At 34.9% G+C, this 13,219-nt stretch overlaps 1 protein-coding gene across 1 annotated transcript in view; it reads right to left on the bottom strand.

Moving 5' to 3' along the window:
- The window catches only part of ADGRL2 (adhesion G protein-coupled receptor L2), a 684,472-nt gene extending 671,922 nt beyond the window's left edge, over window positions 1–12,550 (bottom strand). Inside the window, exon 1 of the mRNA XM_017962855.3 lies at window positions 12,188–12,550. The gene's annotated coding sequence lies outside the window, so the exon portion shown is untranslated. The remainder of the gene's footprint in view (window positions 1–12,187) is intronic.
- Between the last annotated feature and the right edge of the window lie 669 nt (window positions 12,551–13,219).

Genomic DNA, 13,219 nt, shown 5'->3' with positions numbered 1-13,219 from the left:
TTCCAAAATAAATTTAATTTTAAGTTACAGAAATATTATTAGGTATATTTTCTAGATTACTAAAGAATCCCTGGATTCATGCTGTCTTATCACTGCTATTATTACTATCATGTTTACTTTTGCAGCTAGTACTATACTAGTAATAGTCACCGTTATTCAACTAATTTTTGTGCCTGTAGGCTGAATTCTTTTAAAATATCATTTCATTTGTCTATGAAACAACCATGTAAGGTTGCTATTAGTACATATCAGTATTGCCCCCATTTTACAGATAAACATGAGGCTTAAGGAATTAAATAACTTGTTTATGGTCTCACAGCTTCTAAATGGCACAGCCTGACTTTAGACTTCACTTCCTCTTTATGGAATAACAAAGGGGAATAATATTGTCAAAATGCAGTTATAAATACTACTCTTAAAAGTGTAACAATTGATGTAGAATGTAATCTTGGCCTCATTGACTAGTATCAATAAACTAAATTATTTACTTATTCGATTGTACAGGTGTATTTTTATAATTTGATACTGTTATTGATCACATTCATAACATAAAATACAGAAATCAGGAAAGCATAAAACAGAAATGACAGTGACTTTATTAAAGGTATAGTGTCTATGTTCTTTAAAGTTGGAGAGTGCATTTTTCTATTTTATTGCAAATATAATATTTGGTATATTAAATATAAACAGTGAAAAATTTCATGATGTAAATATAAAAATGCTTCCTTTGGTTATGTGTATGCATTTATGATACAATCATGGAATGTCATCATTAAAATGTATACCTATTGAAATTATGTGCATATGTACACACACAAATCTACACATACATCTACACACACACAATCATGCCATGTTTCATAAACATATAATTACATTTTGAAACATATTCAGCTATATAGATATACATAAATATGCAGACAGACCTCCTACTTACAAATGATTGTTTCAAAAATTTTAAGAACAGTTGTATTTTCATTCCACCAACTATGATTTACTTATTTAACCCTCAATTCCTGAGATAGCATTTTAAGTATAATTTAAGCTAAACCCTAACACTCTGTACTATACTGTTTCTAGAGACAAACTTGGCTTTATTCAACAACAAATCTTAATAGAGGAGTTACTATGTTCCACAAACTATGCAGATGTTAGTGATACAACATACAATTCTCAAAATATGTATAGTCTAGAATGGGATATAGAAAAGTCAGTCAACAGAACTCAGAGGGATACAGTGGGATGGTAACACTACGGGATGGCATCACAATCAGATGGGTCAGTGGTACTTTCTTGAATGAAGTGATGAGTGCCTGGAGAGTTCTGAGGGATGAAAAGCATTGAGGCAGATGCAGTATGGAATTATGTGGGGTTGAGGGTTGGAGAGAGAGACACAACAGAGTCGAGACATAGAGTGAAGAAATATCTTCTTCTGTGCTACAGGAGAGGGTTTTTATCCTTGGTATTACTGACATTTTGGGAAGAATTAGTCATTGTTGTGGGGGTTGAATTATGTATTCTAGAATGTTTAGCAGCATATGTAACCTCTACCCCACTAGATACCCATAGTACCAGTACCTCCCACCCCCAACCTGAACCAAAAATGCCTCTCAACATTACCAAATGTTCACCAGGGAAGCAAAATCATCCCTAGTTGAGAACCACTGTTGTAAGGAAAAAGACAGACAGGATAGCATTGGACACTAGGATAACTTGCTAACTTTACATTGACAAAGAAAGGTCAAATTCCATTTGCACTTTCCCAACACTGCTCTCTAGATGCTCTAAATTGAGGTGGATGAGAGATAGTTATGTATGCTTTTTAATGTATCCTCCAACTACCTGGGATCTGGATGTTTACAATTCAGAGATTTCTTTCTAGGCATGAGTATAGGTACATATACACACATATATATATACACTGCAAAGACATAAATCAGAACATCTCTGATTTGGCCATAATGTTTACTGATCATCTATCTTTCATTTCTATATATTGCCAGCAAAAATTTTTATAAACTTTCCAGAATATAATACATGCCTTCTGGCAGAAATAAGAGTTGAATCAACCTTGCAAATCCCATGTTAGTGTATAAATTCCAAGAGTCTCCTTAAAGGGGGAACATCTGTTTAGTGAAGTTTCATTATTTTCCTCTTTAAAGAAAGAAAAAGCTATGAAAATGATAAAATATGATTGACCTAAAACACAATATATCCAACTTTAATCATTTTCTAAATCCAAAGATATTTTTAGATGAAAGCAAAGGAGGTCATTTTCAAATCATTTTGTGAAACTTAAGCCTACCCAGAGGAAAGGTAATTTTGTTTGATCCTGAACATCAAGTGAATTTGTTCACCAAACCATTTATTCCAAAAGGTAATTAAAATAATGTAAAATTGATCCAATATATGTTTAACAAAATTAACTAATTATAATCTGCTTAAACCATTTAACCTTTATAGTTCCTTTAAAAGTGTTTGATTTTCTTTGGAAAAATAAACAATGTACTTTAAAAAGGTGGTGCCTCCTTGTCTACCTTTCTTCTTCTTTTTTTGTTTTTTTTTTTTGTAGATGATCCTATGCTAAGATGCCAATATAACAAATAGAATAGACAAACAGCTAAGGGAAGAAAGGAAGATTTCTCCTTAAGTCAAGGACACACATGAGAAGGAAAATATTATAAGATAAGGACATAAATATGAGTTCTTTTACAGTAAGTATTGATGTTAATGTCTCAGAACTTATGCCAAATTTCCAAGTGAAATGTGTATCAATTATCTTCCTTCAGGTATTCAAGTTGACTTACAGACAAAATATATACTGCAACTTAGTGTTTGTTTATTTTCAATTGCTTTCCATTTATTCAAGTCACTGTCAAACAGACGTATTTTGAAAAGTTCAACAAATCAAAAAAAAGCCTAACTGCCAATCACTAGCTACATTTATTTTGAACTTACCTATTTTAATACTGAGTAGATGTCAAAATTCCAGAGGGTTTGCATGGGCTCTTAGCGTCCGGGAGAGGTAGAAAATAGTGACGTAAGAGAAGAAATGTGCTGTGACAGCTCCATCCTTTAAAAAGAGTGGAAGAACTAAGAACTACCTCAGGGAAAAAATGGTAGAAGTAACCATGAGCCCTGAGGGACTTTCTAATCTATATCTATTATTAATTCATTATAATTTACTATTTTATTTTGGAGATAAAATTGTCATCATGTCATTTCTAAAACCAAATGACATTATAAAAGACACCCAATGGTAAGAGGTATTAACTGAAGTAACTGTCACTGCCCCATAGAGTAAAACAAGTTATACATTGGGAAAGAAGCACTCTGAATGTGATTTTTTGATGGCACAGAATCAGGTCACCCCTCATACTGAGGTTAATTTGTTGACTCATATTTCCACTTTCCAATGATATTGTATCACATGAACAAATCTCTACCTCTAATCAATTTTTTTTATTGAATTGTGACCTTTAATCCACCTTCTTTTTTTGATTATGAATGACAGTGACCTTTGCGTAATTTAAAGCAGACACTCTGATGCAAAATTATGCAAACTACACATGTAAATTCTGAATCAAACTAAAGATGTGCATAATCTACTGGTGAGAAATTATTTCAGAAGACATTTGTATTAAGGCTGAATGAGGTATCTGAGGGTAAGTGAATTAGTCAGCATACAAATGGTCGGTTGGAAGAGTTGCAAAGACCAAATGCTGTTTATATTTTCTCAGCTTCTATTTAGAAAACTGAAATGTCAATATACATATCAATTTTTATTATTTTACTCAGCATTTTATGGCATTCAGGAAATGATCACAATGTAATAAAGTCAGACAAGATTATTTTTTCAGAGGAGTTGGCAAACTGTGCCTGAATATTCAATTCATTGTCATTTCTATTCATTTTCTGCTGCACAAAAGCCTGGTGAAATTCTGCCACAGCATGTGTAACATGTTGACTTCCTGACACTGTTTTATCTCGTTACAGAAGAACTTTATGTCCAATAGCATCTGGCAGTCAGTAGTGTTTCTAGGATATATTTAGAAACTACTATCTCAAGGAAAAAAGTTAAAGAATAAAGGAAGCATGTTTGTGTTGAGAATCGGATGAATATCCTGTTCCAGACCTACCTCCTGATTCTCCTTTTTTCTACCGGCTCTTTCTTTTTTTCTGTGGATTAATACAAATGGTTCTGAGCTGATATTACTGAGGGCAAACCCAGCTTTGGGTACAAACTAAAATGCAGCCTAATCCTATAATCCACTCTCACTCAAGCCATTCTATTTTACACAGTGCCGTTAATGCGAACTGCACATTGTTGCTTCTCAAATTATACTTTGTTTTCCATACATACAAAAAAAATAAAAATATAAGTGCATCACACATGCTTAAAACACATAATCCACAGTCTGCACTTTATGACATAGATACACATGTATATGGGTTTATATATGATGAAGATTATGTCACAGCAGTAAGCCATTGAGTGCATTTCACTGTCAGAACCGCACCAAACAGTACCTGGCACAAGCATGTACTTTCATGATTAACACCAGGGGGTTGTCAGATTGCTATATCTGAAATAAACAGATTTACCCTGACAGATAATCAGCATTTTGCACTGCCTAATACATGTTTATCTTTCACTATCGACATAATTACACTAAAAGTGCACTTAATATAATCTTTCATAGGAAATTAAATGGGTTTGAATGATATACTTATAATGGATTGGGGACAAAGTATGAAGGAGAGAAATATCAATACTAGATGTTTTGGGAGAGCACATACATGAAGCAATGACGAGGGAATCAATGAACACCAGAAAAAGATCAATGGCAGTCTGTGTTTAAGGAATTCATTTACATAGTTTCCAAAGAAATCAGAAAAATCCTACAAAGCCGTGAAATACCCTCTTGATTTTTTCATGTCCTGATGCTTCTTTTCTTCTGACATGTGCTATGTGCTCTCCTCTCACACACAAAAAGCTAAGAAGGAGAGTCCTCTTAGGGGGAGTTTTATATTTGTCTGATTCATAGTCAACTCTTTCAAAAGTTTGCAATCTGGCTTTTGAACTTTGGGACTGGAAACTCATAGTGGCCTGCACAGATACCACTTTCAGAAGGAAATTCAGCAAGCTCTGAATTAGCACCTATCACCCGAGAGGCTAAGAGCACAGACAGGCATGCCATTTTAAGAGCCGTAGAAATTAACACGTGCTGATCCATAGGCATCAGGCCTTAAGGATATTAAATTAGGACCTGAGAAGCAGAATTAGGTGAAAATATTAATTTAAATCAACATTATAAATGTGACCCCCAGCATAGGAAGCATCTTTCTTTAAGGATATGCTAATTTACAACTGTGGTCTGCTCACTGCCTATGAGAAGACCTAAGAATTTTAAGCCTCACTTTGTTAGTAACAGCACTTTGATGTCCCATAAATCTCTTTTCTTTTCTTAGCTACAAAATAAAATGAAGTCATGAAACATTTAAATACCCATGTCTGTGAGTGGGATCCAGGGTACTATAAATTTGATTTTGAACAGAAAACAAAATGAGGATAAAGAGGTACTTCAAATGTCTTCAGTGAACTTAGCATTGTTTTGGGCATGTAGCAGACATTATTTTATTTCTTCACTATAAAGCTGAGAAATGGGTATTTTTTCCATCTAAGGAAGCTGAAGCTCAGAGAGATTCAATAATACTCCCCATATATTGTGTTCCAACCAAGGTCTGTCTGTCTGAAACTAGTCCTCTTTCTGTTTCATTATGTTTTCTCTGTAAATTCAGTTTACGTGATTTTTAAATGTCTTTGGCTTTTGTTTTCCAATGAAGAATGTAGAATTTTAAACAAAGGTCCTACATCTCTCTCATCAATTAGAAATACATATCCACAGTCACCTGTAGGCTGCTCCATCCCTCTCTGAAACTGATAACACCCCAGAAGCCAGTATACAATGGCTTTTCACTTGCTAATCAAAAGGATTTCACAAATACTCTAACATCTCAATGGCTAAAGGCTGAAAAATGGAATGACTAAGAGCTGAGAAACAAAATGCGTGTAGCATGTGGTTAGAGTACCTCAATGGGTAGAAAATCCATATGTTTAGTTCCTTTACCTACTCCGAATCTTTGGAGGAACTGGAACCTTTCCCCTGGACCTTGGCACCCAGAAAGGGATAGAAAGTTCTGCTTTCTATCCACATTGGTGGACCCCAAACTGCTTTTTCTGTTTTGCTCCTGCCAGCACTGCCTCCTGAGGTCCACGTCTCATTGTTCCAGGAGCATGCTGGCTGGCGATCATTGTACCTTGGAAGCTGCCCTGAAACCCACTTCTCTAACAGGCTCTGTCTCCACATTGGTTGGGTGATGGTGTCTGCCTGGGTAAAACTGGATTTGCAAAATTCCTTTTAGAACCTGATTTATGGTTGTAAACTCTTTCTGTAGATTTCTTATTGGATTGACTATTCCGTAGTTTGCCTTAAAAGCCACCTTACATTCTCTTTGCTTTCATCGTTGCTTAGGAGCCTAACTCCTCTTAACATATTCATTCCTGGAAAGTCAAAGCTTTAAGATGAAGAATAATTTCTCTTTAAGATTAATTATTATTTCTATTTCATTTATAGTATCTGAAGATTTAGTGACAGAGGTTTAAAGAGCTGAAAACTGAAGTTAATAAAAAAAAATGCCAAAGTCTGAATTCTTTAAAATCTCCTAAACCCTCCTCTCCTCATCTTTCTTCCCCATTCCCCCACTATATTCTATATTTCTCTATTTTTCTCTTTGTCTTTCGGTCTCCTTCTTTTCTTAACTTTTCACCTTGGTTCTTTTGCCAGTTGCCTCTCCTTTTAACTTCCAAAAAGAGAAATCGTAGTATATATTTTTTATCCATTGGAATAATTTCCTTTCTTGTCACAATTTTTAAAATTAAGCATGTGTAAATTTTAATACGCTGTCAGAGAGCATAGGCTCAGTATTTGGAATATAGCTAAGTCTCAAGAAATGTGTTGGATGGATAGATGTTCCTCTCATTGCTCCTGAAACAATTTTTAAAAATATATAACCTAAGCTAACTCAATTTTTACAAAATTCAATCAACCATTCAAATATTAATCAAGAGTAGGCTCTAGTCTCAGTGCTGAGGCTAGGACTGTGAAGGACACAGATTAAGTATGATTTTCACTCTCAAGTAGTTTACAAACTACTGGGAGTACAAGAATATGACCCATGAAACAACCTGGGAAATATGAAAAAAGAACACACTTAGAGGCTGACTTGCGTGATATAAACTGCAGGCATTGTGAATGCACAGAAAAGAGGTCTCAATGCAAAAAGGGCGCTTGATTAATTTTTCTGGGAGAAAATAGAAGGAACTATATATAACAACAACCATAAAACAACAACAGTAACAAATGGACCTTCTAATCCTGGTACATCTTATCTAATGAAGTTTTGCTTACCAAAATGTACGTCTTATCTAATGAAGTTTTAGTTTTCAGCTTGAATATGTTAACTGTCCAGTCTGAACTGATTGCTAGTACATTTCAGAGTTAAGTTGTTTAAGTATTTTTGCACACCTTCCTCAGCAAGAAAAGTCCCTTGGTTTTATATTTAATTGCAGGAAGTTGACATCTTTTTAGATAGGGAGTTCAGTATTGCAGCCAAAGAATTTAGTAATGAGGGACACGTTCTTCAAATGGTTGTAGGGCAGTTTTAACTCCATTAAATGTTTCTATCAGCACAGACTCAAAGTCACCATCCTCTGTTCTCTTCTCACCACTCTTCTCTTCACTCTCCTTTCTTTTTTTTTTTTTTTTCCTTTCAAGGAGAGAGTATCAACCAAGTAATGGAGAAATCAAATCTGAAAAGAATGTCTCACAGGCTAAGGGACTCACTCAGCAAGAGATGATGACGAGGTTAGCTCAAATTTAAATTAATTCCCAACCTTTCCCATACCAATGGTCGACATCTAACTTGGCTAATCCGAGCAAAACTGATATATTAAAATAACTTTAAAGGTAGGTTCTTGGGCTTTTTGCCTGCCAGCAGATAGAGGTTGTGAATATACAGGGCAGTCTGTCTGCCTGATACTTCAGAGAAGATCTAAAAAGAATGCTGGTATCACAGAAGACCATCAAAATTGTTTTCCATTTGTTACTTGAGAAATGTGTAGCTTGCTTAATTGCTACTGACCCATGTTCTGCAAACTACTGCCACTTGATTATGTGTTGATGCTGTTTGGGTTTTGGTTTATATTAGATATCTGATATCCACAGGTCAAATAAACACCGTCTTTGAATCACATCCCTATGGGTTACATACATAATAGTTCATCTTTTCACAGTGGGAGGAAAGAAAGTGGGAGACAATTCAAAGGCTATCCCAAATAAACAAACAGAAGTAAGGCCATAAATGCTACCCTGTGCAGACCTGTTCTTACTCAGTTCTCCTTAAGGAGATAACAACTACTGACACAAGAAGAGATAAATTATGTTCAGTGTTTCACCGTCAGACCGTTTCAACATGCATTGTTACTTCGTTTTCTTTATCTCCTTTTCTAATGTGCTGGTGTATTTTGGCTGGGGAAATTTTCATTCAGATGCATCCAGTGCAGTGAAAAGTGAGGAAAAGAGCCACTACTACCCAGAATATTTTGAAGAAAGGTATGACAAGACAGAAAAAAAATATTTTTTTTCTGATGTGAACAGTTGTTTGCATCAAAATTTTAATTGTTATCAGATCTTCAATGGAGTTGCTAGGAAAGGTAGTCAGATAAAGCCTCAGGTTAATTTCCATCATTACTGAGCACTTTACACCACTGACAAATTTTAAACATATAAAGAGATGTCAATCTTGCTCTGTAGACAGAAAAACAAGGTGGGGAGTGGTGGCTCTTCAAAGGCTGTCAGTAGACAAGTCAGTCAATTACAGATCTGATTTAGTTCTTAACTCCTTGAGGTAAAAGACAAATGTTCTGCAACAGTAACCATTCCTGACATGCATTAAATGAAACAACTTTTAAAAACTGTGTGATCATGATAATGCAGATTGAGGTGAAGAGCTTTGAAAAGAGTTGAAAAATCAGGATCAGATATATGAATCCAGATGACAAATGGGTAAATTGAAGCACTTTTGCTATTTGTGGGGAGTGGAATGTCCCTACTATTAGTCATCAGAGATTTAGGAAAGCATTATTGTGTGATTTTTCAAAGCCAGGAACAGACTAAATGAGTTCACATCCCAGTTCTACCCCGACTGTGTGGCCTTGGCTAAGTTACTTAACCTCTCTGTACCTCTCTTTATCTTTGAAATGGGGATGATGGTTTCACTGACCCCTTAGTGGTGGTGTACAAATTTAAGTTATTACCTATAAAGCAAAATCTGTAGGGTTTTCACTCAATATCATAATTAATCCATATGCAGCAATAACTTCCATGATTTAGGAAATATATGTGCCATTATAGAATCCTTCCTGAAATTTAAAATATTTACAGATGATATTGGCAGTGAATGTCTGCTGATGACGCACATCATTTCCCTTTAAGCAGGGTTGCAAGTTTCTATGGCCCCAGTGAACACTCCTGAAGTTAGATAGAACTTATTAACACCTTCCATAGCATCCTTTTAAGATGATAATTTATCTTTTTAACTGTATTCAGTAAAAGCAGCAGAAAAGAGCCAGGTGGGAATAACAACCTGGTATTATATATAGCCATAAAGTTTACCAGTTCTATAGATTCTGCTGCAAGGCACACTAAAATGGAGTAAAATGTAACTTATCTTGAACAGTTGCTTGAATGAGTTACTAGAGGAATGGCAAGTTTACAGATGAAGCAAAAGAAACCCAAGGGAGTTGAAGGTTGTGACCATTTTATTTAGGATGCATAGTTGTAAAACCTAACTTAAGGCATACAAGTTAGGTCTTTGGAGAGTTTTCTTGGAGGTTTGCAAACAAATGTGAAAGTCTATAAAATATGTGCTTTTGAAATAACTCTCTGTGAAACGATGGTTTGAGGGTCCATGGGGAGTGCCTTTATACCTGTCAAACCCTAGTAATTTGGTTGAAAAGAGAATGCCTGGTTGTTTGCATTTTCCCTGTCCCCAAAAGATCTCCTTGGCCACTTTTTGTATCTATACTCAGCTTGACTGCTGACAGAGTATTCCATGGCATTCCTTTGTTCTGAAAGGGCATCCTTTAGTTTCACACTAGTCTCAAGTTCACATAACCAGGCAATCCCATACACCTTTCCATCTGTTAAGGTTTTCCTGTGTAGGGTGCTGTTCTCAAACTCGTTTTAAATATGAAATTATCATCCTTTACTGTTAGTAAAGGATCCTTTTCTTTCCCTGTAATGCTGAAGGTGTGAATGGAATTCTCCAGGGACAGTGTCTGTGAAGAAGATATTCATGGACAACTACATGGCTCAAATAGATAAATTCAATTAGCCCTTCCTGGAAAGCCTCAGTTTACTTTACAACTCAGTATTTTAAAGAATTTTAAAGAAATTCTAATTACTGCGTAAGAAATAAGTCAAATTCCTCTTCTCTCACTGTGAAGGGCTTTTATTACCCACTGCTATAAAACATATATCTTTTTTTTTTCTGTTGCTATCCTAGCTGAGTAGCTTGCATACCAATAGGATCACTAAAATGCCACGAAGCAGAACATATTTATCTGTTAAATTCTACGTACAGTAACCTAACAAATGCCAGAGACAGAAAGATTGCCCTCTGCACAGTAATACTTGTGTAGATGTCTTCTTTATGCTAACAATGACAGGGCTTCATGCCCTGTACTGTACTCAAAAATCAGGGTGCATTTTTTTTTTTCAATAGAAGACTCCATATCAAAAAGAAAAAGAACTGCACATTTTTGGCATTGAGATATTTTATGTGGATAATAAATTTTTTTCCCTCGAACTCCACTAACAAGTATCTAACTAGAAGATGAAATGTAAGATTTATGTCATCAGAACTATTCAGTATACCAGAGGATAATTTTTTCTTCTTTTCAGGACTGTCAACTTTGTTTACTGTTTATGTTCAATTGTATCCTATATAAGAGATTAAATTGCCTTGTCATAGCCACATGTCAAAGCCTTCTTAGAAAAATAAGGTAATAAATGCAAAATTATATTAATAAGGAGTACTTTCAAAGACATATTACATTTATTGAAATCTAAATTATAACTGGAATGTTCTAATTATATTTGTACTAGTCAAAAAGAGATTTTTTAAGTATATAATGTTATGACACCTTAGTATGTTTTAAAATTGATGTGACTAAAGAATGATTAAAATATTATAAGTAACTTCAAGGAGACACATATGAAGTAATGTAAGCCCAGGAATTGCTTACATAAATCACCATGTATGTTGTCAAATCTGCTAGCCTCTTACATGCATTTTTAGTCCAAACTTAATCATTTGGCTATTGAAATCATTCTTAAAAATTGATCTCAAACAGTGTTATACAAACATCAGGGTTTTTAAAAGCCTTGCTACATTTAAACTTTTTCATAATACAATTTCAATCTCAAAACAATAAATAATCACATGGATAATGACAGTAACTGAATCCTAACTAATTGTAATACTTCTGCATAGCCTAGTAACAATTTAAAAATGGTGAAGAATAAATCTATTTGACAGGCCTGTTAGCAATAAGGCCTTCAGGTTTTTGCTTTGCAGCAAAATGAAGTAAAATCTATTATTTTATTGCTGTTGTTAGAAACGTTTCAACAGTTAGTTATTTTTCACAGAAAATGCTGCAGGAGGACTCTCCAGGTTGGGGGGAAAAAAAAAATCTTAACACGGTTGAATTTTACACTTGGCTATTATTGGCCAGCATACATAATAAGTTAAAACATACTGAGAAATTAATATTTTTCTAAGAGGAAAAACTTGATAGAGGATTATATTTCTACATTACAGAGTGGATACTCTAATCTTTCTGGCATTGTAAAACTGAAGCTGGCTGCAGGGAAAATAAACATTATAATAACCGGCACTTAAACAATTGTACCTATATGGTTAAGTAACAAAAGCGTGAGGCACCTGGAATCACAGTATTTGTGCCTAATGCCAGCAACAATATAAAGCATTCAAGTGACATTTGATAATGAGCAGACAGTGGAGGCATTACACACGTCTTTAGAAGAATCAGACTTCCTACCTTGAAAAGACAGATGGAGGTAAGTTCCTTTATAAAAAAAAGTTGTAAGTAAAGCCAGGCAGCAGTTGCAGTAAATTGAGTCCTTTCAGTCACTGTATACATACAGCAGTTCTGCAATAAGGGGAAAAATATAATGGGAGGAGCGGCTGTGAACGAGTGACCTCCTCAAGCTGAGTCCTCTCTGTGAACCAGGCATTGAGAGCCACGGCTCCTGATTTGCATGGATTATCTCCACTTGAACAGATACAGAGCAGATACATTTAAATTGAGCTGGCACAATGGCAAAAAGATGGAAGAGTGCATGAATGAGGGACAGCGCAAGAGAGGGAGAGAGAAAGAGAAACAGACACGAGATCGGAGAGCGTGGATAAGCTGGTTCTTGCAGAACTGTGTCTCAGAAGAGCTACAGCTCCCTCTTCATGTCACAGTTGTAAGATAAGAAATGTTGTCATTAAGAACTGGTTAATCATAGAGCAAAATATACTCAAATTAGCTGATGTTCGGTCCGATCCGATTTTTATGAACATGTTATGATTCTCCCTATTTTGTCATTAGGATTTTAGACAGCATACCCCAAATCTTTTATTAGTGGCCAGGTAAACACGTTTGGATGAAATTCTGAGTTTTGAATGAGATCAGTGTTTTGGCTTGAATGGCGTAGACAGCAGTGAAAGAACACAGACAATTAGTTAAGTGGAATATTTATTTTGAAAGAAAATTAATCCCTGTTAACTTTCAAAGAGCCAGTGATACGTACTGCAATGTAAATAGAAAATAGTACTTAAATATTTCTTAATGATTATCTGAAAAGAACCCAACTGTACTACTGAATGGGAGCTTTTCAAAAATCTCTTTAAGTTGCTATTTTTGTTTTTCATATTGCTTCTTATTGGCATTTCAGGGTAAAAGAAATCCCTCTCTTTGAACAATACAGATGTATCTTTAAATAAACAATGATTATTAACTTATTCATTTAGCATCTTTAGAGTTTTCTGGGTTATTTTATATTCATATTCTTGTTTTAAAAATGGG

The sequence above is a fragment of the Papio anubis genome, chromosome 1, assembly GCF_008728515.1.
Source record: "Papio anubis isolate 15944 chromosome 1, Panubis1.0, whole genome shotgun sequence".
Taxonomy (NCBI): Eukaryota; Metazoa; Chordata; class Mammalia; order Primates; family Cercopithecidae; genus Papio; species Papio anubis.
Note: the sequence above shows the minus strand (reverse complement) of the source record. Positions and strands in the feature narration are given on the sequence as shown.